The 23018-nt window shown below is 40.5% G+C and overlaps 1 protein-coding gene across 2 annotated transcripts in view; it reads left to right on the forward strand.

The window, feature by feature from the left end:
* The first annotated feature begins 9871 nt into the window (after positions 1–9871).
* The window catches only part of RABGAP1L (RAB GTPase activating protein 1 like), a 261437-nt gene continuing 248290 nt past the window's right edge, over positions 9872–23018 (forward strand). For both annotated transcript variants that reach the window (XM_075096820.1, XM_075096821.1), the window contains exon 1: positions 9872–10013. The gene's annotated coding sequence lies outside the window, so the exon portion shown is untranslated. The remainder of the gene's footprint in view (positions 10014–23018) is intronic.

Here is a 23018-nt window from a genome sequence, read left to right on the forward strand (position 1 = left end):
GGCATGCGGGGACTGGGGCTCCTGGTAAGGCCCAGGAGCTTGGGCAGCCCCAGGCGTCTGGGGGGATTCCCAGGAGGACCCAGGCTTGGGGGGAGTTCCCAGGGGAGACCCAGGTCTTGAGTGGGAGGAGGGAAGGGGGGATGGTTCCCAGGGGGGAGCTAAAAGACATATTGATTTCATTGTGGGGTTGGGACCTCACGGATAGGGGCTTGCTCAAATCAGCCACGCCAGTACATATTTAAACTAAAGGTGCTAACTCACCCTTGATCCAACAACATCCATTGCTTACCAAAGCCATAGCAGGCACTGCACCACTAAGAGGCATATATAAAAAAGGGTGTCATATATAAAATAGAATTTCAGTCCCCTTGCAATGCTCCTGTCCTGCTGATCAGAAAACCCAAACTGGGACCAGACAGCAGATCGGTTTATTGGTTTGTGCAAGATCTTTGTGCAGTAAATGAGTGGGTTGTGGTTCCTCACCCAGGGGTACCAGATCCTTCTACAATTATCACATTAATTCCAGCAAATGCTAAGTGGTACTCTGTAATCGACTTATGCACTGTATACCTATCCATCCAGACCCTTGGTGCCATTTTGCATTTACTTGGGGAAAAATACAGCAGATGTGGACAAGGCTTCCCCAGGGCTTACCTGGGTCCCCCACTATTTTCTCTAGAATTTTAGTTAAAGATCTGCAGGATGTCGTGTTTAAAAAATTGATCAATTTTGATACAATATGCTGGTGATTTGTTAATAGCCAGTACCTTTCAGAAATCTTGTGTAGCTGACACCAAGTCCTTCCTGTTTGCATCTAACAGAGGTGCCGTTCCTAGATACCAATCTGGATCTACAGGTAGATGGGTCCTCCTGTTATCTGAATGGCCACCAGGCTATAGTTCGCTCTGTAATTTCTGTGAATGAGGCAGCGGAGGCTTTATCTTGCAGTCTGAAGCTGAGCACACAGGCAGTGAAATGGATAGTATTCACAAAGACTTGCCAGACATCCAGAGAAAAGGCTGTGAATATTTATACTACTTCTCAGTATGGATTTGGAGTGTGCCACACTGCTGGGCAGTTCTGGAAGCAGCATGGGTGTGTAACTTTCATTGTAAGTAAAGTACTGAACTGTTAAAAGCCATACAATTGCCAAAGAAACTAGCTATCGTTCATCAGTCAGCCCACACTGGCGAAAGGACAAAAGAAGAAATAGCAAATGGTCTAGCAGATGTTGCAGCTAAAGCCCAGCATGACTGCTGTACAAACCACTGGGCTTACAAACAGTTTAACAGTCTGACCTGGTGTTGCCTCCTCCTGAAAAGATATATCCTGCTGAAGAAGTTGACTCTTGAAAATTGAATGAAGTGACCAAAGGCTCCCAGGGAATTTTGGGACTGCTGCACTAGCCCAGACAATACTGAAGAATTGGTTTGCGCTAGGAATTTATACTGCAGCCAAATAATGTTTTTTTGCATGCACTGCCTTTAGCCTTCATGAATCTTTGGGAAAGACCTTAACAAACAACAAAACTCTCTCCCTCTGAAATACTATTAAGAAGACTGATGCAACTCCCTGCAGCTGATGTGCCCACACACGTAAGTTTATTATCAGGAGATAAAAAGATAAGCCAGTATATTTTACAGGTTCATAGATTATTAAAATGCAGTCTGGCCCAGGCACAGCCCACGTACAACCAGTACCTCTAGAAGGGGCTCTGCACCCCTTCAGTCTAGGTAGGGAATTATGTTTGGGTGAAAGAGCACAAAAAGAAGGGTATCTTACCTCCTCAGCGGGAGGAACCGCTTTTGGTATTGCTCACCTTTCTGAACCGTAAAAGTGGAAAGAAAATCGAGTTGGGTGCACCTCTCCCACCTGAAAGCTGCAACCAGTCCTTTTAATTCTGTATATTAACTACTGAGCTGCAGCATAGCACAGTAAATTATTACTTCTCAAATTTTTGGAAGTTCTGCGTCACAGGAAACTACTGTTTCATCAGACTAGAACTGCTTGGTTGCTTGTCATTTTTCAGCTTTTCTTTGAAGCCGCCTGAAGGAGATCTGCACTTTGCTAACCATGAATCCCATTGCCATTGCTGCTCAGCTGTCTGTTTCACTATCAGATTTTATCAATAGGCAAATGATGGATATTTTCCTCAGAAAACCGTTTCTTACACAACTTCCAATTTTCTTGTTCTTCAGAACTTGCAGGTGAAGGGGTTACTTTGAAGGTCAGGGATTCTCATAATAGATATTCATACTGTTGAGTAGAGATATGCTGGCAATAGGGAAGGCTTTATTTTCCTCTGCCTTTTGCACATTTAAAGACAGACTTAATTTCTTAGCCCTTACACCTCTGCTGGGCTTCCCCAATGAAGCCTACCAATTGCAGCTTACCAGAGGAGGGCCTGAAGTTACAGAAGCTTTGCTGATGTTGAGATTCAGAAGCGGTGTTTGAAGGCGGCTTTTAGGCACCTCTTGCATCTTTGAAGGAGGTAAACACATTTGGATTTATGGATGTTTGGCTTTAAAGGCAGAAGTGTATAGATGTAGCAACAGAAAGGTTCTAGATACCTAGATCAGAGAATATGTGTGATACACGTCATGTTTATGTGGGTATGGCTGTATGGGTTTTTTATATATATAACTTAATGTATGTATATGAACATCAAAGCACGTGGTGATGGGAGGGTAGCATTCCCTGCCACACATTTTCGCACTTAGCTGATTTTGATTCTTATAGCTAAAACAAGATAAAGATCTTCTAACTGAGCAGCATGAAATGTAGCATTGGAACTATATAAGTACCAGGGAAAAATTATTGTTGACCCTATAAAAGATTTTACTTTATTTCTTTTTGATAGAGAGCTATAATCACCTGAGCAACTCAAGGAAAGTGCAGTTATAGTCCACATTAATTGCCTGATACATAATTGGCTACAGCATGTGAGTGAGCACCTCTGACATTGTGTACTATGTATAATGTGTACAACAGTTATGCAAGATATATAAGGAAAATTGATCTGGTTTCCCCACACTCTGATTAATGGTTTGGTCATTTTGATACAGATTTAGACCCAACTGTTGCTTTTTCATAATACCATACACAAGAAAGAGAGAAAGATTAAAAGTCACAGTGATAAGACCTCTGTAAAACTTACACTGTCAAGGAAATTTATATTACATACCTAGTGAAGCGATAGCTTACATGACACAGCAGGTCTACAGAAGATCAATGGAATCCTTATGAGCTTTTGCATGAAAATGACCTAATTTTTCCAGTCCCATTTCATATAAAAATTCTGAGATACTTAGAAGTGTCAAAATGTCCCCTTCTCTCAGATTCTTCCATGAGACCTGAGCTCAATACTAATTAAATAATGAAATCCACTTTTCACAGAAGCAGGCAGCTTCTTTGATACCTATTTCGTTCCACTCCTTACCCCAAAAAAGAAGGGATGCTCCTTTCATTCTGCTGACCAGTTCCTGAGCTGAGCGCCGCCAGTTTAGCAATGCCGTTTGAAGCCTGATGCTCAATTCATATGTTACAGCACAGGGCCAAGAAGGCCAAGAACAGCCAAGTCACTCTTTCCCGACACACAGAAAGGACCAACACAATGCATTCATGTGCTTGCAGACCTATACGTAGTCATACATACTTATAATTGGCTGAAAGACAGTAAAAATTTAAATTTATTATCAGAAGTTTCAAAGTGAAAGGAAATCTCATTCCCATCAGGAACCTAACAGCTAGAAAAGTCTTATGCTGAGTCTAGTGGGAGACAGGGACATTGTTTCCCATCACACAGGCACAGGACATGATGACAGGTAGGAAAAGGATTTTACACATTGGTGGTGTTATGCAGATGCCTTCAGCTACATCTTGCAAACTACAGATCACAGCTCTAAAAAGTGCGTAGCTACAAAAGGGTTGCTGCTCTTTTTAAGCATTCAGAATCTCAGCAGAAAGGATTTTGCACTTGTAATTAAAATTACTTTACAGAGCTACGCATTTATATATCAGAGGAGTCCTTCTGGCTGTAGTTTTCAAATGGTCCTCAACTACTGAGTTGTGTCTAAATCACAAGATCATTATAATGCTCTTTATCATTCAGAATATCTCACTCCCTTCTATTGCTTCTCTGGATGCATGTTTCAGGAAAGTTACACAAGCTTTCTTTTGTCAGCAATTCCTCATAGGTTTTTATATTTCTGTTGTTATGATGCCTTAAGTCTATAAGGTATTAATGTTCTAAAGAGTAACCACATTGCTAAATGAATCATGCAAAAGTAAGGAAATTAAGCCCTGAATTTGTAAATCTGCAACACACAAAAAGATCATACAAAGTCTCATTAAAATATAGCGTTAATATGTAAGAATAACAAATAATTGTTTCATTTCTACAAAAAGAGTGTTGGTAATTTTTTAAACCTGAGTAGACATGATCTCACTTTTAATTCAGATTGATTTTAGGGTTATGCATTTATAGACTGTCTCATTAAAATGTCAAAATACTTTATAGTTGTTCATTAGGAATCCAGGACTAAATTCCATTCCGTCTCGGTTCTGAGTGACTGCAGGTAGTGTAGATCTCAATTTATTCTCTGTAAAATAGAATAATACTGGATTTTGAGGCAAAGCTGAAAGAATTTGGTAATTCAGTCTATAGCTGTAACTTAACACAAAGGCCATGTTTCAATCTTAAAAACTAGAAACATTTCTGTGTATTTTCTTCCACTTAATACTGCTCAAAATAAGCTATTGCTTCAGTTGCAGCCATTGTCAGATTCTTATCGATTTGTTCTGTCAGCAGCACCTTGTCAACTCATTTCTGTACTACTGAACCACCAAATATGGGAAATGAACAACCACATTATCAAATAGATTATCTATATTCTGTTCTTGATTATGTGGGCAGCGTGTTTATTTAGGGCTGTGTCACTGTTTAATTGGAATATTTGAAATGTGCTGAATGTCAAACTTATCCACAGTTTGTATCTAGAAAGTCTGAATAAGTATTCAAAAAGTGCTTCCCTTAAAGGTCAAGTATTGATTAATAACCTGTTGAAGGGAACTTTACTCCATTTTACCTCTGGCTTATGATGTCTGGCACCAGCTCTATGATTTTAAGGGTATCAAACCTCCCTAGAGAAAAGTCACTCCTTGAGCCAATCCTAAATATTTCCTTCCAATGCTATTAGTTCTAAAGCTGTAAGAAGTCACTCGCTTTTCTGGGTTTTAAAGCTTATTCCAGCAGTAAGATCAATATGTTAGGCTAGTGTGCTCGAACATACTGCAAAGACCTGAGGCAAGGGCCCTCGGATAATGCTAGTGCATAAGCTGTGGGCGAAAAAGACCACAGCAGGATCAGTTCTAAACTCTCACTACAGATGCGTTTTTATTTGGGAAATTCTGATTTAACAAGAATCATACAAACATACAAAAAGTTGCTGGGACCATGCCATCCATACAAGTTGCATGCTAGTATATTCTAAAATAGATGCGTAAATATGTTTTCCCAGCATTCCTGCCCCCAAATTTGGTGGTTTTATTCTGAACTAGATACCTTCTTCCTATTATTTATGGGGATATGCCTAATTACCTCCTAAATAGGAATTCTTCAAGGCCATTTTCAGACCTCCCCAGATAGACCCAGTAGTTCCCTGGTTTTGGATAAAAACAGGTCTCTGCAGGGGCAGAAGGACTGGTTGTGGGAAATGCCTGTTCTGGATGACCTTGGCTTTCCATTATCCTTCACAGAAGGTTAAATGGAATTCCCTCAATCAAGACAAATATTTATACGTGAGTTCTGGAGGGGTCGGGTTATGGAAATGAATGCACTTGGACTTTATAACTCCAATTAAGTGCACAACTGGATTCCTTTATAACCATCTGTCCAGCAGTATTATGCTTCAGCTCCCCATAGTGGATAATGCACGACAGGCCTGGCATTGATTTTTTTGTCCTGGTGGAGATAAAATCTGTGGATTTTAAAAGAAGTGATTTCTCCCCCCTCCCCCCAATGTATGGATGCTCTACATATTCAGGATTTTTGTTACACCTCATCGGATATTAAGGATATAAGGATTTAAGTATGCTAAAAAAGGAAGTCTGATTAAGTGTTTTAGCTTGAGAGTTCATTATGCAGCAAAAAAATTATTCCCGTTATCAGAGAGATGGGCTGGTGTGTGTGTTCACTTCTCTTGTACACATACAGACTGGTTTTTTTACACAAATTCTCATCTTTTTCTGGGCTGTACATTCACATGCCTTTGACTTTTCAGTCAGCTGAACTTCTTTCAGTCCTACTTGAGTGTGAATCAAGGTCAAGTTGTCCAGACCTCTGGTGATTCTTTATGTTCTCCGCAGAGATCTCCCTAATGAAAAGGAGGTGCCCCAAACTGAGAACTCTTCGTCACCGAAAGCCTTTCTGAGCTTAGTGGAGTAGAAGGATTATTTCGCTCTTCTAGTGTTTGACAGTCTTTTTTTTTTAATTTCAGTAAAGCAGTCACATTTTTTTGCAACACCAAGTCACAGTTGACTCATTTTCTATTTGTGAACTGCTGTGAACCGAGACTTTCTGCAAAGTAACAGCTTAGACAGTTTGTCTCCAGCTTCCATTTCTGCAGTCAATTATTCCCAGCTATCCATGATAGTTTCTCACCTTATTGAATTACATCCTATTTACTTCAGATCTTTGTTGCAGCGCATCATGATTTATTCGAATCTAATTATATCTTCCAAAATGCCTGCAGCTCTCACCTGAACAGGATATCCTCCACAGATATGATAAAAGTATTCTCTACCCTATTGCATCACAGAAGCAGTTCAGGACTTGGGATCGAAGTATCTGGAGATCTCACTTGCTACAAACTTCTTGCTTGATTGTGGATCACTTGACACTGCTTCTGAGTGCCATTTTCTAACCATTTCAGATAAGTTTTGTGTAGCCAATGCTCCTCTATCCTTTTTATGAGAGTATTAGATGATACACCATCAGAAGCCTTGCTGAAGTGAAGATTCCATTATTTGTTTTTGAGATGTTATTTGTTGGTTTTTATTAATTTTATCCCCCAAGGCCTTACAAATAATTTGCTTAATAATTTGTTCCAGTCTTTTGCCAGATACAAAGTAAAGCCGACTGGCCTCCAATTCCCATCCTTTTCTTTCTTTTTTAAAGTAGGCACCGTTACCTTTTTCCTGGTCTTACAGAATCTCAGCTATCTTTTTCTGAGTTCTTGAAGATAACTGCTAAGAGCTTTGAGGTTGCTTAGCCATTTCGCTAAATATGTTGGCTGAAACTTATCTGGCACATGACTTCCATAAGCTTCTTAGTTGAATAGATTCTATTTCTTTCCGTAGTGTAGCTTGATCATTTGTTTTTACGTTGCTAAATTAATGATGTAAGCCATCTGATTGCAGCTGACATTTTGAAGAACAACAAAGCAAAAAAAATGAGGCTGTCGTCTTCCTCATGTGACCTACTGATAGTGTCCTCAGCCACCTGAGCGCAGGTCAGTTCTTCACCGGTCATCTTTCATCTAAGCATTTTGTTGTTATGCTCTACGGCTCTTTGAAAGGTTTAGCTCATGTTGTGGGTTAACCTTTCTGGATTTTCACTACATATTACAACAATTGCTCTGTTGTCAGTTTTATTAATTTAACCTACATTCTGCTTTTTTCAAAAGGTGCAAGCCATTGAAACTTTTTAGATTTAGCCAGACTCCTCTCGCTAGCTTGCTTTCTCACTGCGACAGTCTGTTTGTGGCCTTCATGTTGATTCTATAGGAAATAGCAAACTTCCCAGAGCATACTTTTCCTTAGATTTGCTACAGCGGGGTTTGCATTCAAGCAGTGAGTTCACTGAAACTTGCCTTCTTCAAGTCCACTGGTTTGATTTTCCTTCCTTCCCTTTTGAAGAGTCATTAACTCACTTCATGACTGCCATCACCCATATAGTCCCCCAAATTCCTTTCTGAGTAGGTGCCTTGCTATTTCAAGTCTCATTATCACCAGTTCCTATGCTTGGATGATTTTATTCAAAGTACCATACACGCGGTCTTTTTCATTTATGGGTTGCTAATGGCTCTTTGCTATGACACTGTTATTTTCCTTTACCCAAATATTTTCACTACCTCTATACTTTATGTTCTTTTTCCCTATCTTCCAGCTTCCTGAACAAACTCCACATTTCCATAACAATAACCAGTTATGACAATTTATTCATAATTTTGGTTAGGAATGTAATGACTGTCTGTTCCTCCTGTTTATTACCCCTACTCTTACAAATGCATGCGGCATCCCAGTACCATGCCAGAGGAACTTTTTTCTTATTATTCCTCTACTGTAATATTCAGTAACATCGCTTCCACCCCCCCCATAATTTTTCTTCTTTCTCCATGCTTTTGTGGTTTATCTGAACCCTGTGGTGTGATAAAAATAATCTGAAGATAATTTAATTTACACCAGCTGCAGCCAGCTAGGAGAGATATGTAACAGCAAAAACAACAAAGTGGGGAACTGGCACAGCACACAATGGGCAAAATAGTCCTGCTCTGCTTTTCTCCAGGAAACGCTCTCCTTTGTCTGCTGTCCTCGCCAGCTGAGGCGGGTTTGTTACAGCATTACGGTATAACAAATAAACCAGCTCTCTGCCTGTTTGCATATTCTGAATATGCTTTGCTTTTTTTACAGCATACAAATGAACGTTAAGGAGAATTAAACACTTGGATGTATCAACTTTCAGTAGCCGTGTTCTTACAGTGAATTAAAAAGGTCTCCAAAACCAGACTCCTGTGGTTTTGCTGCTGCAAGTAACTGCACTTTAACCCTTACCCCAGAGCTTCCCGGCAGCACACCTCTGCAGCGGGTAGCGGTGGCAGAAGGGGAGGACACAAGCGCTGCAGCCAGACTTCTTATATTATCACTATCATTTAGGCATTGGCTGTCGGAGCAGACCTGGATCTGCCGTCGGATCTTGCTGTCATTCCCAGCTCTCAGCCCCAGCAATGAGAAAGCAATGCCCAAAGAGGGCTCACGCAGGGAGTCTGGCCGTCCCCGGGTGACTGGGCCTAGCCCGCTGGCTTCCACACAACAAAGATGTTTTATTTAAGGCTGTGGTCTGACATTCTGTAAGGTTCTGCTGATCCACATCTGAAATGGAAAGAACACAGACAAGCTGTATAAATTTTGTGGTTAATTTAAATGTAATTTGTTTCACACAAGACCAAAAAAAAAAAGAGGAAAAAAAAAAACAACGGGACAGTCTTTCATTATTTAAACATGTTTTATTTAAACATAAACAACGATGATATTTAAACATACACATCTATTTACTATTTAAATATTAAATATTTAACCATACAAAACCACCATTGATAAGCGAACACAATCTACTGCTTAGTGAGGCTGGGCTACAAAATCAAAAGGCAAACCTAAAAAAGTGTTGGTTTTTTTTAAGAGCACCATGATACGTAGGTCACTTCCATTGTGCTTCTGTTGCGGTCAAGGATTTTGTCACGTTTCGGTGTCAGCCTTTCTGCGAGCCGGACCCTCCCTATGGGCCGTGGAGGACCGTCCCTCCGGAGGAAGCCGCACCGAGCCCGGCCTCGGTGCCCCGGCGGGGCGGCGGCGCTCCCGGCGCAGGCCCTGCTCGGGGCAGCTGCCGCCCACAGTTCGCTCGCTTGCACCCTGGCCTTCTCCCAGCCACCAGATCGCCGGCCCGCCCCACCGGCGGGCCCGTGGCGGCCGGTAACGGCGGTAACGAAGCCCCGCCCCGCCCTGTCAGCGGCGGGAAGGGGGGGGTGTGGAGACGAGCCGTGCGCGCGCGCGCCCCCGCCCGCCCCGCCACCCCCCGCCCTGCCGTCATCCACCCGCCGCCGGAATGTGGACGGCGCTGGCCCGGCCCTGAGGCGGCTGCGCGGCCCGCCGAGCTGTTCTCGACCGGCCTCCCCGCTCCCGAGGAGTGACGGGCTGGAGGCGGCGGCAGAGCGGGGAGGACGGCGGGGCTGCCACTGGTGAGAGGGGAGGGGGGAAGCTGCCTCCGGCCTCCTTCCCCGGGGCGAGGGAGGGGAGGGGACCTCGTGAAGGGCGGAGGCGGGAAGTGCCGTCTCTCCCCCTGGAGAACCGGCGGGCAGAGGGTAAAGGACGCCGGCCCGTCCGCCTCACCCGCCCCGTGTCAGGGGGTGACCGGAGGAGGTTCCTCCTTTGGCGGGGCCTCCCGGTCGCGGGCGCCGCCGGCTGCCTGACCCGGCCCCCCTCCTGCCGCCGGCGGGGGAAGGAGGAGGAGGAGGAGTTGCGTGGCTCTTCGGGGGATGGTGCCGCTTGCTGCGTGTTTTCTTGTACTTGTCTTGCGGGGAAAGAGAACGCTGTGGTGTTTGTCCCTGCAGGCGGCGGGGAGCTTAGCGCCCGGCGGGGGGAGCGGAGCTGGAGGAGAGAGAGGGATTTAAAAAATAAAGTTGATTTCCTGGTGAGGGAAGGGAGAAGGCTATGGGAAGCGTTCATCTCCCTTCCTCCTCCTCCTCCTTAGGAAAAGTGAAGTCACTTCCCAGGAGCCAAAACTAGCAAACTACTGTCCTAAATCTGTGCCGTTGACACGGCTCACGTTCGTCCACGTTTTGGTTTTTTTTTTTCCCCCCTAAATTTTGTCTTTTTAATTTTTTTTTTCAAGTCCTCTTCCACAGTTAGGCCCTCCTTAACTATGATCCGGTACAAAAATCCTCGTCTTTAGATAGAGTACTTCAAAACCTGCCCAAACCTTCTGAAGTGGTTATGGCACTCTGAATGAAATGGACTTGGCGACTCTGCTCGGTTGTAAGTTCCTGAAATGTGGCGTGTACTTTGATTTGCTATAGCTCTTCTAAAGCTGTGCTGTTGAGATTGCTTGGTTTTTTTACAAGACAAATCATACCATCACATTTCATAGCTGCATGCATGTATGCATTCATTCTTTTGTGTAAGAGGAAAAAAAAGATTTCAAGTGTCAGCTCTTGTTTAAAACAGAAACTAATCCAGCAACAAATGAAAAATAACTTGCTTAGGTAGATGTTGCTTTTCTCTTTAACTGGCAAGCTGTAGTATCCCAACCGTGTTGGTGACTTCAGACAAAACTTTGGAGAAGGGTAACTGTCCTTTCTGTCTCCAAAGAGAGATATTGGTGACGTTACAGGCAACATTTTCTTATCCCTTTAAATTCAGGAAAGGTACTGTGGCTTTACCTCTGTGATTATAGGCCAAAATCCTGAGTGTCCATCAGACCAACTCATGCTCCAGGTCTTAATGAAGATTTACTGGGGTAGAAGATTTGTTCTGCAAGTTATGTCTGTGTCTAGGTTTTATGCAGGATTGTGGCCAATAGTGTTTGTTTATGTTGGTTGTATGGTATTAATGATACTAATTAAGAGGTTAGTTTGCAGTTTAAACTTGAAGGGACTACAAATAGAGTTATACACAGTAAGCACAAATTGACTCCAGTGTTGTAAGAATTGAAGCTGAATTGGGGTGTTATTGGAAGGACTCTGCAGTGTTCTTTAAGATGGTTACAGTGACAATGTAGTGCTTGGTTAAAAATAGCATTTGGTCATTTTAAAAAGTGATTCACAGATTAAGATTTGGTAATGTTAGTAAGGGGATTGCAAAAAGATCCAGGGCATCATGTGGCTTTCTGTGAAAACCACGTTCCTGGTGCATACTTCCTAGCATTTGAAGACTGAGTTGTGGCTGCTCCTTCCCTTGCATCATCAGTGGGACTTCCACAGCCAGGAAGTGGGTTAAGAGAACTAACTGGGTCAAAAAGTAGTACTTTTATTTCTTTTTTTTCCTCCCCAAGTTACTTTTTTGTTAGAACAACTTCCTGAACCAGCTCACTTGCCTGGTCGTATGGACGTTGCCGCAGTCCAGAGGAGGAAGTGTGTTGGTAGGGAGGAGGGCATTAATTGCAGTCCTGAAACACTCATGTAAGTTGTGAGGGGTGAATGCGCTTATCTGGGTCGCGGTTTTATTGTCAGTAAGTTAATGTAAGAAGGCACTGCTGCTTAAAGAAGCTACCCTGTGTTTTTGATTGGCTTATGCCACTTGTGGTGAAGGTGGAAAATGATAGTAAGGGTGGTAGGAGCTCTTCTTTTTCTCTCAGTACTGCCTTATGTTGATTGTGAAGCCATGCTGTCATTTGTCTTTTTAATTTACTTTTGGCAACGTTAAATGGACTGATGCTTTTTAAGAGCCACCTTTGTGGATGCATGGAAGAAAAATAGAGATATAACAGTTGCTGTGTTTTTTTCCTGCTCTCTCCTTTGCATATCCTTTATTCTCTTGAAACTTTTTCTTGATTCAATAATTTCAAGGAATGATCTGGGCATTGCCAGGTAGGGCTTTTGTAAATTTGTTCAGTTCTAATTTAATAATAATCAGTTGTATATTGTAACTACCTCTGCTATAATTGGAAGGCTATTTCAAACTTGACTGACCTTAGTAATTACACACCTTCTGATTTCCAGTCTATATTAATTTGTCGTTGGATTATACCTGTTTTATGTACCCAATGGACTGATATGTCATATTGGCACTTTTGATCTTGTTATCAAAAGCAGCAGCACTGTTAAACAAATGGATGCAAAAATGTGTCAAAGTGCAACACTGAATGTTTCTTTTCTCTTTTGGCTGCTAGCTATACTCATCTTTCCTGGAATAGCTTGCAGTTTCTCCCCGTGAATTTTAATTTCAACCTCCTAAGTGAGTATTAAAACGCACATTTTAAGAATTAACACTGTGCTTTGTAGAGATGTCCTTTTACTGGAGATTAAGGTGTTTTCAACTATGTTTTAATAAGACGTGTTTTTTGAAATCCATACCTTTGGCAGTTTGTTCCAGCCTCTGTCTTGCTCTGTTAGACTGGTACAGCTATTAAAGGAGCCATGATTGTAACCCGGATTGCTGAAGGGGTTCTTTCTTCTTTGGCAGAGATGTGGTTCATAAGCCAAGCTGAAAAGAGTTTGAAATTGATTTATTTCCCCTTTTTCTGCATTCTTACCTTTAAAAATAAACAAAACCTATGTATAGATGATGAGAAACTACCTCCATGGTTTTTAGGGTGTTTACTTGATTTTGATAACAGGAATGTTCTGAGAGGGGACTTTGTGAAGCTGAAAGAGAAGTAGTAGTTAGTTTGGTAGCTGTGTATGTGTGACCGTTTGTAAACGGTACCTAAATAAATAAATTAGTTTCCAAAACCTGCTTAGTTAAATAGATCACTTTGAAATGTGAGTAAGGCCCTTGTGGAAAAACTCTGTTGTTTCTTTGGTGGGGTGTTTCTTGTTTTTTTTGGAAAGCAGGAACAAGGGGGTCTCTAATGTTTTTTAAGTGGACAGAGGAAAAATTAGTTTTTGCCACAAAGTGAAATGAGTCACAGCCCTCTACTTTCCTGCTCTCATCACCCCTGAAACAGGAATCAGGATATCAAAGAAGGTATGGGGTTTTTTAGGTCAGGTAAGTTTAAAAGTGCAGAACTATTCTAATGCTGAAAACTTAGGTTTCCTAGTTGTGGGGGAAGCACAGAGGTATAAAGGGAAGAAGTTCTGAGGGCAGTAGGTAAGAGATGTTTACATTTTTTGTGTACCACTTTGGATGCTTGCTTACTGCATGTGGAGGAGAACTGAAAATTTTTATTATGATTAGGAGTAATAAACTTGACACAAATTTCTGAATGAAAGTTTCTGAGATAGAATCATAGATGAAATAATAAATCCATGAAATAGAATCATTTAGGTTGGAAGGGGCTTCTGGAGGTCATCTAATCCAGCTCTCTGCTTCAACTGAAGCAAGAGCAGTTTAGATAAGGTTGCTCCATCCCTTAACACCTTTCTGGGTAACCTTTTTCCATGTTTGAGCACCCTCATAGTGATTCCCCCTGCCTTAAGCTAGTTGGAATTTACTTTCCAACTATGTCTGTTGCTCTTGTCCTGTCACTGTGCTCTATCCAGAAGAATCCAATTCTGGCTTTTCGGCACCCTTCCATTAGATGCTTGACAGCAATAAGGATTCCTCTGAGCTTTTTCTTTTCCAGGCTGTGCAAACTCAATTCCGTCAGCCTCTAATTGTACATCATGTGCTCCCACTATCTGACCAGCTTAGTGGCCTCTGCTGGACTTGCTCCAGTTTGTCAGTGTCTGTCTTGTACTGGGGAGCCCAAAACTGGACCCAGTACTCCAAATGCAGTCTCACAGGTGCTGAGTAGGGTGGATGGATCGCTTCCCTGGACCTGCTGGCCAGGTTCCAGCTAATGCAGCGCAGGGCATGCTCGGCCTTCTTCCCTGCAATGGTACGCTGCTGATGTGTTTTCAGCTTTCTGCCTGCTGGCATCTCCAGGTACGTTTCTGCAAAAGTTGCTTTGTATCTGCCTAGTGTCCAGCCTGTCTTGTCACACAGGGTTATTCTACCCCAGATGCAGGACTTTGCGCTTGCCTCTGTTGAACTTCATGAGGTTGCTGCCAGTGTGTTTCTCCAGCCTGTCCAGATCCCTCTCAGTAGGAGCCCTGCCCTACAGAACATGGACTGCTGTGTCCAATTTGATGTCATTGGCAGACTTGCTGATGATACACTCTGTCCCATCATCCAGGTTAAAGATATCAGGTGGTACTGGTTTCAGTGGTAATCCCTGAGGGATGTGACTGTAACCACTTGTTACCGGACTTACACTGCTGATTGCTGTTCTTTCAGCCCAGCAGTCAGTCAGTTTCCTGAAGACCTTACTGCTCGCTTACCAGTGCCTGTCTCACCAGTTTGGCTGTAAGGATGCTGTGAGAGACTGTTAATGGCTTTCTGTATTCAGTGCTCTTCCATCATCTGCTAAGCCAGTTGTCTCCTTGCCATAAGCTATTGTGTTCATCAGGCATCATTTTCCCTTGGCAAATCTATGCTAGCTCATCCTGATCGCCGCCTTATCCCTCTTGGGCATAGGAGTGGCTTCTAGGAAGATTTGCTCCTTAATTCTCTCATGGACTTAGGTTAGGCTGGCTGATCTTTAGTTGCCTGAATCCTCCTTCTTGCTCTCCTTGAACTTGGGTGTGATGTTTGCCTTTTTTTCCAGTCATAAGGAACCTCTCCCAGTCTCATGGCCTTTCAAAAAGTGGTAGAGTGTGGTCTCTCAGTGACGTTGGCAAGCTCCCTCAGGACTCTCAGATGCCTCCTATCTGGTCCCACGGACCTGTGTATTTCCAATGTCCTGAAGTGTTTCCAAACTCCATCTTCCTCTTTTGGAGGTAATTCTTGCTCCAGCAGATTCTGCTATTAGGCTCAGGGGTCTGGGAGGCTTGAGAGTAGACCTTACCGGTGAAAGCTCCAGCAAGAAAGACATTGAGTTTGTCAACCTTGTCTATGCCCTTTGTTACCAGGTCCCCTGTTCTGCTGAGCAAAGGGAGCACTTTTTCCTTAGCCTTCCTTTTGCTGCAAATACAGGAGTCATTTCGTGTTGCCCTTCACCCCTTGTCGGTTTTAGCTCCAGCTGGATGTTGTTTTTTCCTAATGCCACCCTCGGGTGCACAGGCTGTGTCTCATGTTTTCTTGGGTAGCCTCTCCCTGCTTCTGTCTTCTGCGTGCTTCTGAAGCAGAGGTCAAAACTGTTTCATTTTACCCTTTCATACCTAGAAATGTGTAAAACTTTGAAAAGAGATTTTTTGAAGTCTTGCTTAATAAATGATTTTAACCTCAGGATGAAATGTTTGAAAGATGTCAGTTCCTCCTAAGCAAGCAGTAAGCTTTACCAGGCTCTTGTGATAAGGGAGTAAGCCCTGGCTAAAATGCAGAGTGTAGCTTGTATTGTGGTGCCAAGGAGACAAAATAATGAGAAAAATGAAATGCATCTCTTCTCCCCAAATAATTAACTTCAGGTAGAAATTTATAGCTTGAGTGTATGCCATTCCCATTTTTTTTGTGCACTGGAGATAAAAAGATACTGATATTTAGCAGTGAGATGGTTGAATAAATACTTAATGCAGTCTGTATGTATGTGCTATCAGTTGGAATTAGTTTTGTGTTTTTCTGTTGATGCCTAAATCCATTTTAGAAATCATTAGAATAAATAAAAATGTTGGAAGTTGAACTGTTTTAAATGAGTAGTGGGGGACCATTTGTTTCATACATTCATTAGACCCCTCAGTTGTTATCTTTGAGTTTTGTGTTTCTCAGTGATTTAAGAAAAATAAAGGAGAGAGTTACAGTGTGTGCAAACAGTTTGAGGCAAAGTTCTTAGCTGGTTTAAACTCTCTGTGTGCGCTTGATGTTGCCTGCAGTTTCTGAAGTGGTACAAGTGTTGTGATTTGTGCTGGTGTACTTTTGTTGATGCAGTGGTACCAAGATAAAGCCTTGGTTATAAGCTCAGTATGTCAGGTACTGGTCTAGCTCTTCTGTCTGAATAGGTCTTTGGTGTCAATTTGGACTAGAAATATGTTTTTTAGTATGGTTGGGACCTCTGAGTTGATTTCTAGTGTAGTAGAAAGGCATCTGAGTGGAGTTACATTTCTATGCAAAACGATACTCGGTAACTGCTGTAGTTAATGGTGAAACTGCAGCCTGCATATTTGCCTTTTGAATGTTACCTTTCATTTTACATTGGGCTGCTAGCAAACTCTTAAATAGTGATGCTCATTACTGATGATGGTGGACAACTCCCTGGCTTAATTGCTAAAATTCTTATCTCCCATATGATTTCTAAATAGGAAAGAAAAGCAAAATGTATTTTTAGAACCAGTAAGTTGTCAGTTAGAACAGGATTTCAGTCAGTGACTGAATCTAAGACTGGATCTTGAAGGCGGTTTGCTAAGTGGCTGAGTACGACTTCCATGTTACTGTTGGGTGTAGAAGTGAAGGAACTTGCTCAACATCATATAGTAAGTCAGCAATGTCAGTGAGGAGTGGAATAGATGTGAGTGTAGATGACAACAAAGTCCTTTCTCAGTACTTGCCATAAAACTTGTGTAGTAGTAATCCTTTTAATGTAAGGAATTAGCTTTGAGTAATTTATCGTTCATGCTCAATTGCTGGTCTTTTCTTGCAGGCATATACAGCTGTCGGAATGTCTCTTACATTATATATATATATATAAAAAAATTATTTTCCTGCCAGAGCTTCTGTATGGCAAGTTTTATATTGCAAGAAGTTTCCAGAGGACAGCTACTTAGTAGTAGTTGTGGAATAGTTTCAAAGTTATACTTCTTGATAGAGATAAGTGATAGTTAAACCCTCTGTACTTTCCGTGTGATGAAAGAAGTTAAGTAGCTGTACTTTCAATTCAAGTACAACTGACCTTTCTGATAGGTCATGTCTGTTGTATGTACCTTAAGACACACCATCAGATTTTCTGGGGGTTGGAAGTGTATTCCAGGTGCTGATCTGTTGCAGTTGTCTGCATTTGATAGGCTAATCTTATTTTTCCTTTTGGAAAGAAAAAGAGTGAGAGTTAAGGCTTTGGCTGAGAATCTTATTCTAAGAATTGACTTTTACTGAAACTAATTGTTTAGTTAATTTTGATAGTTGTCACTACTATTTTGGCAAATAGATCCTTTTATTGTGAGGTTTCTATCGTAACTAGAAATGCATCACCACTCCCTCCCCAGCGATGTTCTATTTAAAAAGTAGTTACATTGAAATACGCTGCTTTTCTATGCAGTACAATTACTCATGTAGTGTTAAGGCCTTACAGTGGTATAATAGTGGCATGTCTCCAGGTATTTTTGAATGTTTTGATTATAAATTCTATAGCAGTATGAACTTTCTGAAATTTCTTTGGTGGAAAACAGTTCAAAGTAATCCGATTTAGATTTGCTGACTTGATTACTGCGCTTCAGAGATCTAGAGCCTTGTTATCTACTATTTCAGCAAAATAAGATGGTCCTAATTTGTGCTTCTGTTGTGTATGCAAACTGTTACTGTGTTTCTTTTCTGAAATTTGGTATAATGATTTTGTTGAGATCCACATATGTGTTCCAATACATGTATTTGTCTATTGTGTACACATACTGTATACACAGATTTGTATTCCTAACAAATACATTATGACCAAAAAAAGTATGTATTTTAATTTAGGATGAAGGCTTTGCTATACCTTTTCAGTTCTTAGGCCTTTGCAGGCAAATCAGTGTGAAAATAAAATGCAAATAATCTTGATCTAATGCATTGTCTTTGAGTGTCTGTATTTAGATACAAAATACAAGATCCAGAATTTTAATTTAGAAGTAGGTGGAGAAATTCAACAACTGGCTAAACTTTTAAAATAAGCTTGCAAAAATGATTTGGAGTTTTTTTCTTTGTACTCAAATAAGGTATTGGTATACTTCCCTTTATTAAGAGTTTGAATGCTGCAAACGGATACTTTTTTTATTGGAACCTGATTTTCTTTTTTTAATGTTACTTAGAAACAAACCCTAGATGATATGATTTAGACTGAACCATCTGAAATATATGTGGCGGAAAAATGTTTTGTGTTTTTTTTTTTCGGGGGGGAGGTTGGGGGGTGGTGTGTTCGTTTTGGTTTTTTTTTTTTTTTTTATTCTGTGAACCCTTTGTTTTGTTTTGTTCCACTGTGTTATTTTGAAGAGAACTCTGAAAACTAACTTCGTGGTGGCGGTGCTGCGTAAGCAATACCTGTCCCCAGTTCTAGCTGCTTGGTTTTGTCTGTGTTCTGTGCATTTATTGTGCTAACGTAGGTACTTTTGTAGTCAAGTGTCGAACTGGCTGAAGGGACTGCTCTAATCCTCCTTTCTTTTTCTGGCGTTAGTTGTCAGTCACTTAAGCTGTCCAGTCTCAGCGTGTGACTGCCCGGATACTTCTGCAATCTTAGAGAAGGTGGGAAGAGTTGCAGTTTTTTTAGACAGTTCTTCCCTTCCTGGATCTTTAAGATGTTACTGAAATATCTGTAGCTACAGATATTCAGCTTGGATTTAAGTGTTTGTGAGCACTGGAGTGCAAAACAAAATGGAGTTGAAAGAGAACTTTTTGTATGTGCCAGCAGTTGGTCTGGGAGTGAAACTTGAACTGGAACTCAGACCAGGTGGTGCAGTGAAGACTAGCCTTTGGCGATATTAGTCCTTTCTGTGCATGTAGACAGAGTTTGTTTGCTTGTAGATGTACATTTCTATCACAAAAAGGTATTTTTATTTCTGTTTTACTTGATCCTAATTGTTAATAGTTAATGCCAGCAGGCAGTATAAAATTCCAAGAAACTGGGATGTGCTAGCTAGAATTCTTCTTTGAGAACACTGTTCAGTGACTTTGAGGAAACAAGAGTAAGGAATGAAAATGACTAAGGGCGCTGTAGAAAAGTCAGTAACTGATTTTTTACATTGTTTTGAATGTTAATCGTTACTGTTTATTGCTATAGGGATGTATAAAAAGTGTGAGGGGACAGAGGAAAGAGTTGATCAAAATGTCCAAGAAAATTCTGTGTCAAGCCCCAAAAGACTAAAGTGAAGTTGGAAGTTCCCTGTAGTTGTTGTGACTGCTGTATTTGCCTTTGACCTTACCCTTATAGCTTCCCTTTTCTGATCTTCTTTTCTGTCATCATATTGAGACATCAGAAAGTGAGGCTGATTAAAAAGGGGTCAGGCTGAAATATAGTTTATTACCTAGCTTTTGATAGTAGCGAGAGAAATCAAAGGTTATACTAAAACAAATTCAAGTGGTCCTTCTTCCAGCATACTCTTCCAGTCCCTGGCCTTTGTGATTCTGCTTTTTGTTCTTTATGGTGGTAAGTGAACTCCTGGGGTCTTATTGTGGAGTATGGAAAAAGTAGTTACATTATTCTGTACGCTTCCTGGAAAATTCATGTGAGGTGCCATAATAAGATTACATTCTTATGCTGTGTAAATGTGCAGTTAGTATTATCTGTTTTGCTGGGGCTTCTGAACAGCTGACTTTGATTTTGCATGGATAGGGCTTGGACGCTTTGTTGGGCTTGTTGGAGCCTCAGCTTTAACTTGGATGTGTGGTGGAATGCTGGTGCTCATCTAGGTTACACTTCTTATTTTTGGGTTTGGATTCCTTGTATTGTAAATGGTTTACTTCTTCCATGGGCTTTTCCCTGGTGATGCCAACATTACCCGTTTTAACACTTTGCTCTGAGGTTGTTTGGGGTAGCCCGCCTTTGTTAGTTACAATCTCTCAACTGTGCGTTGGTCATCTTGCTAGCTTGCCCTGTGTGTAGGGACTTCATAACTTACCACTCTTTTAGTGGAGACCAAGGTAGATGCTGGAAATAATGTTGTGGAAAGCATGTGCATATATAACTACCTAGTAGAACATGACTTGTTGTACTACTTCATGCCTCTGTGGATTTTATATCTTATATTAGTTGCCTCTAACTTCCTCCCTTTGTTTCCAGAAGTAGAAATGTTTTGTGGAAGTATTTAGTATGTAAACATTGATAGTAAGCTTTCATATCTGTATTTAATGACAATCATGTGTCACTTGTGTTGAAACTAATAGTAAAGCATGCTTATATTTGGGAATCTATCTTAAACTTTGAGAGATAGAGACTGTGATTAAAACAAAAAAAAGAAAAAGGTGTAGCTTCTCAGGATTTCAGTTTTATGCAAGCAGGTGAATTTATGAAATCAGTATGATACAACACTTAAAATTCGAGCTGCTCTGGGTAGCCTGTCTCAACAGAGAATTACTGGTTTTGTTTGTGGTTGTTGGGTAATGTTAGACAAGAAGATTGCATCAAGAAAATTAACAAGAGTTCTGTCACAGCTTTTTGCAAGATTTTTGCAGTTAAAGTTGGTGTTGATATAAGCAACTATATTGTGTTATTTTAGATACCTTTCCCCAGCAAGAGCTTAATCTGTAATTTTTATAGACTGGTCTAGGTTAGCCTGAGGCTCACACCAAATATAATCAGTGAGAGTCATTCAATTTAATAAACAAGGTGTGTTAAGATCTAGATAATGGTGATCTGGCCAAGAGGCAAAGTTTGTTTATTAAAAAAAAAAAAAATTAAAAATTGAGCTGCCTTTCTTAGAGTGATAGTTTCACCATAAGAAGGATCTTTGTCATGATGTTTTGAACATTGAAATTATCATTTAAAGCAATTCTACTTACCAGATTTGATTACTGGGAAAAACCTGCAAAAACAAACAAAAAAACTTTCTTTGGCAGCCCCTGATAAATTAACTTATTGAAAACCTTTCTTTCCTGTAATCATTGGGTAAAGGTGGCTTTTGTGAGTCTTTCCTAAAATAGCTTGAGATGTACTTGTTAGCTGTTTCAGTGAATTTTTAAAACAAAAATGTAAAATAGTGTGATCAAAAGATCATACCTGTCTTTTGATTAGATAGGATTTAATTTTTTTAAGGTAGTCTTTTCTTTAATCCTTTAGGAAGAAAAATAAAATCTGATCATTATGGATGTCTGGGATGTAAAGAAGTGAAGTTGTGTCTTGGAAAAAGGGCACGTATAGTTCTTTCTCTTTCCCATTCCCCTTTTCAGGCAGTCTATGGAGGAAATACTGAGCTTAAGAGATTCTTAAGCTTTCTGGGGCTTGGTATGAAAAATTATTTGGAAGGGAACATTATGCATAGCATCTTCTGAAAATCAAGGTTGTACACAATCTGCCAGTGTGAGATTATATACACACATACACATGCCCACGCCCTTCTTGGGTTAGAATCTAAAGGTAACTTCAAGTAATGCAATAAAACCATCTTTGTGTGATTTCTCCCCCCACCCCCCCGATTGGCTTTGGAAAAAAAAATCAGCTAAGCTTTATACAAAAGCCTGTTGATTCAGTTAGTGAACAACTAGGAATAGTTTATAATTCTAACAAAAAAATTACTTGACCTTCAGGAAGCATCCTTCATACTACCTTTCCAAGCAGTAGTTCTTCCTTGAATTATAGAATGCATTTGGAATAATTTGATTGGTAAAGTTGGCCACACAGAGAAATCGTCTCAAAGAACACACTGTCATTAAAAAAAAGTTCCATTTCAATTAAGGGAGATACACATTATTCCTTGGTATGTGACTCTCAAACTTCCATATGCACATCTCATACTAGTTCCTAGAAGAGTTTAGATACTTTGGAAAACTTCAGCCGTGATCTGCATGTTGAGGCCAAACCTTGTTTTTCTCCTCTTGATCAATGACATGAGTAAATTGTTTTGGTTCTTCAGACTTTAAATGGAAAAGGAAGAAGGTAAAGGAAAGCCCTTTTTTAAAATATATTATAGTGTGATTAGATGGGATAGAGTGGTGTATTAGTATATTAGTACCAGGTATAACTGATTACATACTGACCTGTTCTTGCCAATGGAAGAGAATTTTTCTATGAAGCAAACAGTTTTATTGTAATTTATGAATTTCCATTCCCCATTTTTGAACACCTATCAAGGCCTTTGAAATTGCAATAGAGCTGCATTGTGGAATATATTTATAAAATCTTGCCTTAGGAATGTGAAATGCCAGCAGATTAGTTCTGGCATGCAAAAGGCATCATGAATTTATTGATGAAATAAAAATTAGAATGCTAGTTGAACCACTACACTTCATTATGCATAAGACTAAGAGAGGTAGTAGTTACAGAGGGTCGTTTGGTGTGGCTTTTAATTGTCATGTACACCTTTCTGTATTTCTCAATTTCAGGCAGTTAACTTCTGGGAGGTTTCACTTTCAATTAATCTTGGTCTTTAAAATAACTGTGATTTCTCTCTCCATCTTTTCATGTTATATCTAAGTATTTAAATTTTCAAGTGACAAATTAAGATCTTAGTTTGGATCCTAAAGGGTTTTAAGTGTGTAACATATGTGGAAGTACTTACTTCTAACAAGAAGCTTGGTTTTGTTGCATATTGTAAAGTTTTTCTTCCTTATAAAGTATTGAGTGTGCTGTTGAAACTGTAAAGTTTTGATACAAAAGCAGAAGAATTCTAGATGGCTGTCAAATCAAAACACATAGTCCTTGTGATTTTTGGAAAATCTGTAACTGAATAATACAAAAAAAGTCTGGTGAGGCTATTCGTTTTCAACTCGTGATTGCC

The sequence above is a fragment of the Phalacrocorax aristotelis genome, chromosome 6 (assembly GCF_949628215.1).
Source record: "Phalacrocorax aristotelis chromosome 6, bGulAri2.1, whole genome shotgun sequence".
Lineage (NCBI taxonomy): Eukaryota > Metazoa > Chordata > Aves > Suliformes > Phalacrocoracidae > Phalacrocorax > Phalacrocorax aristotelis.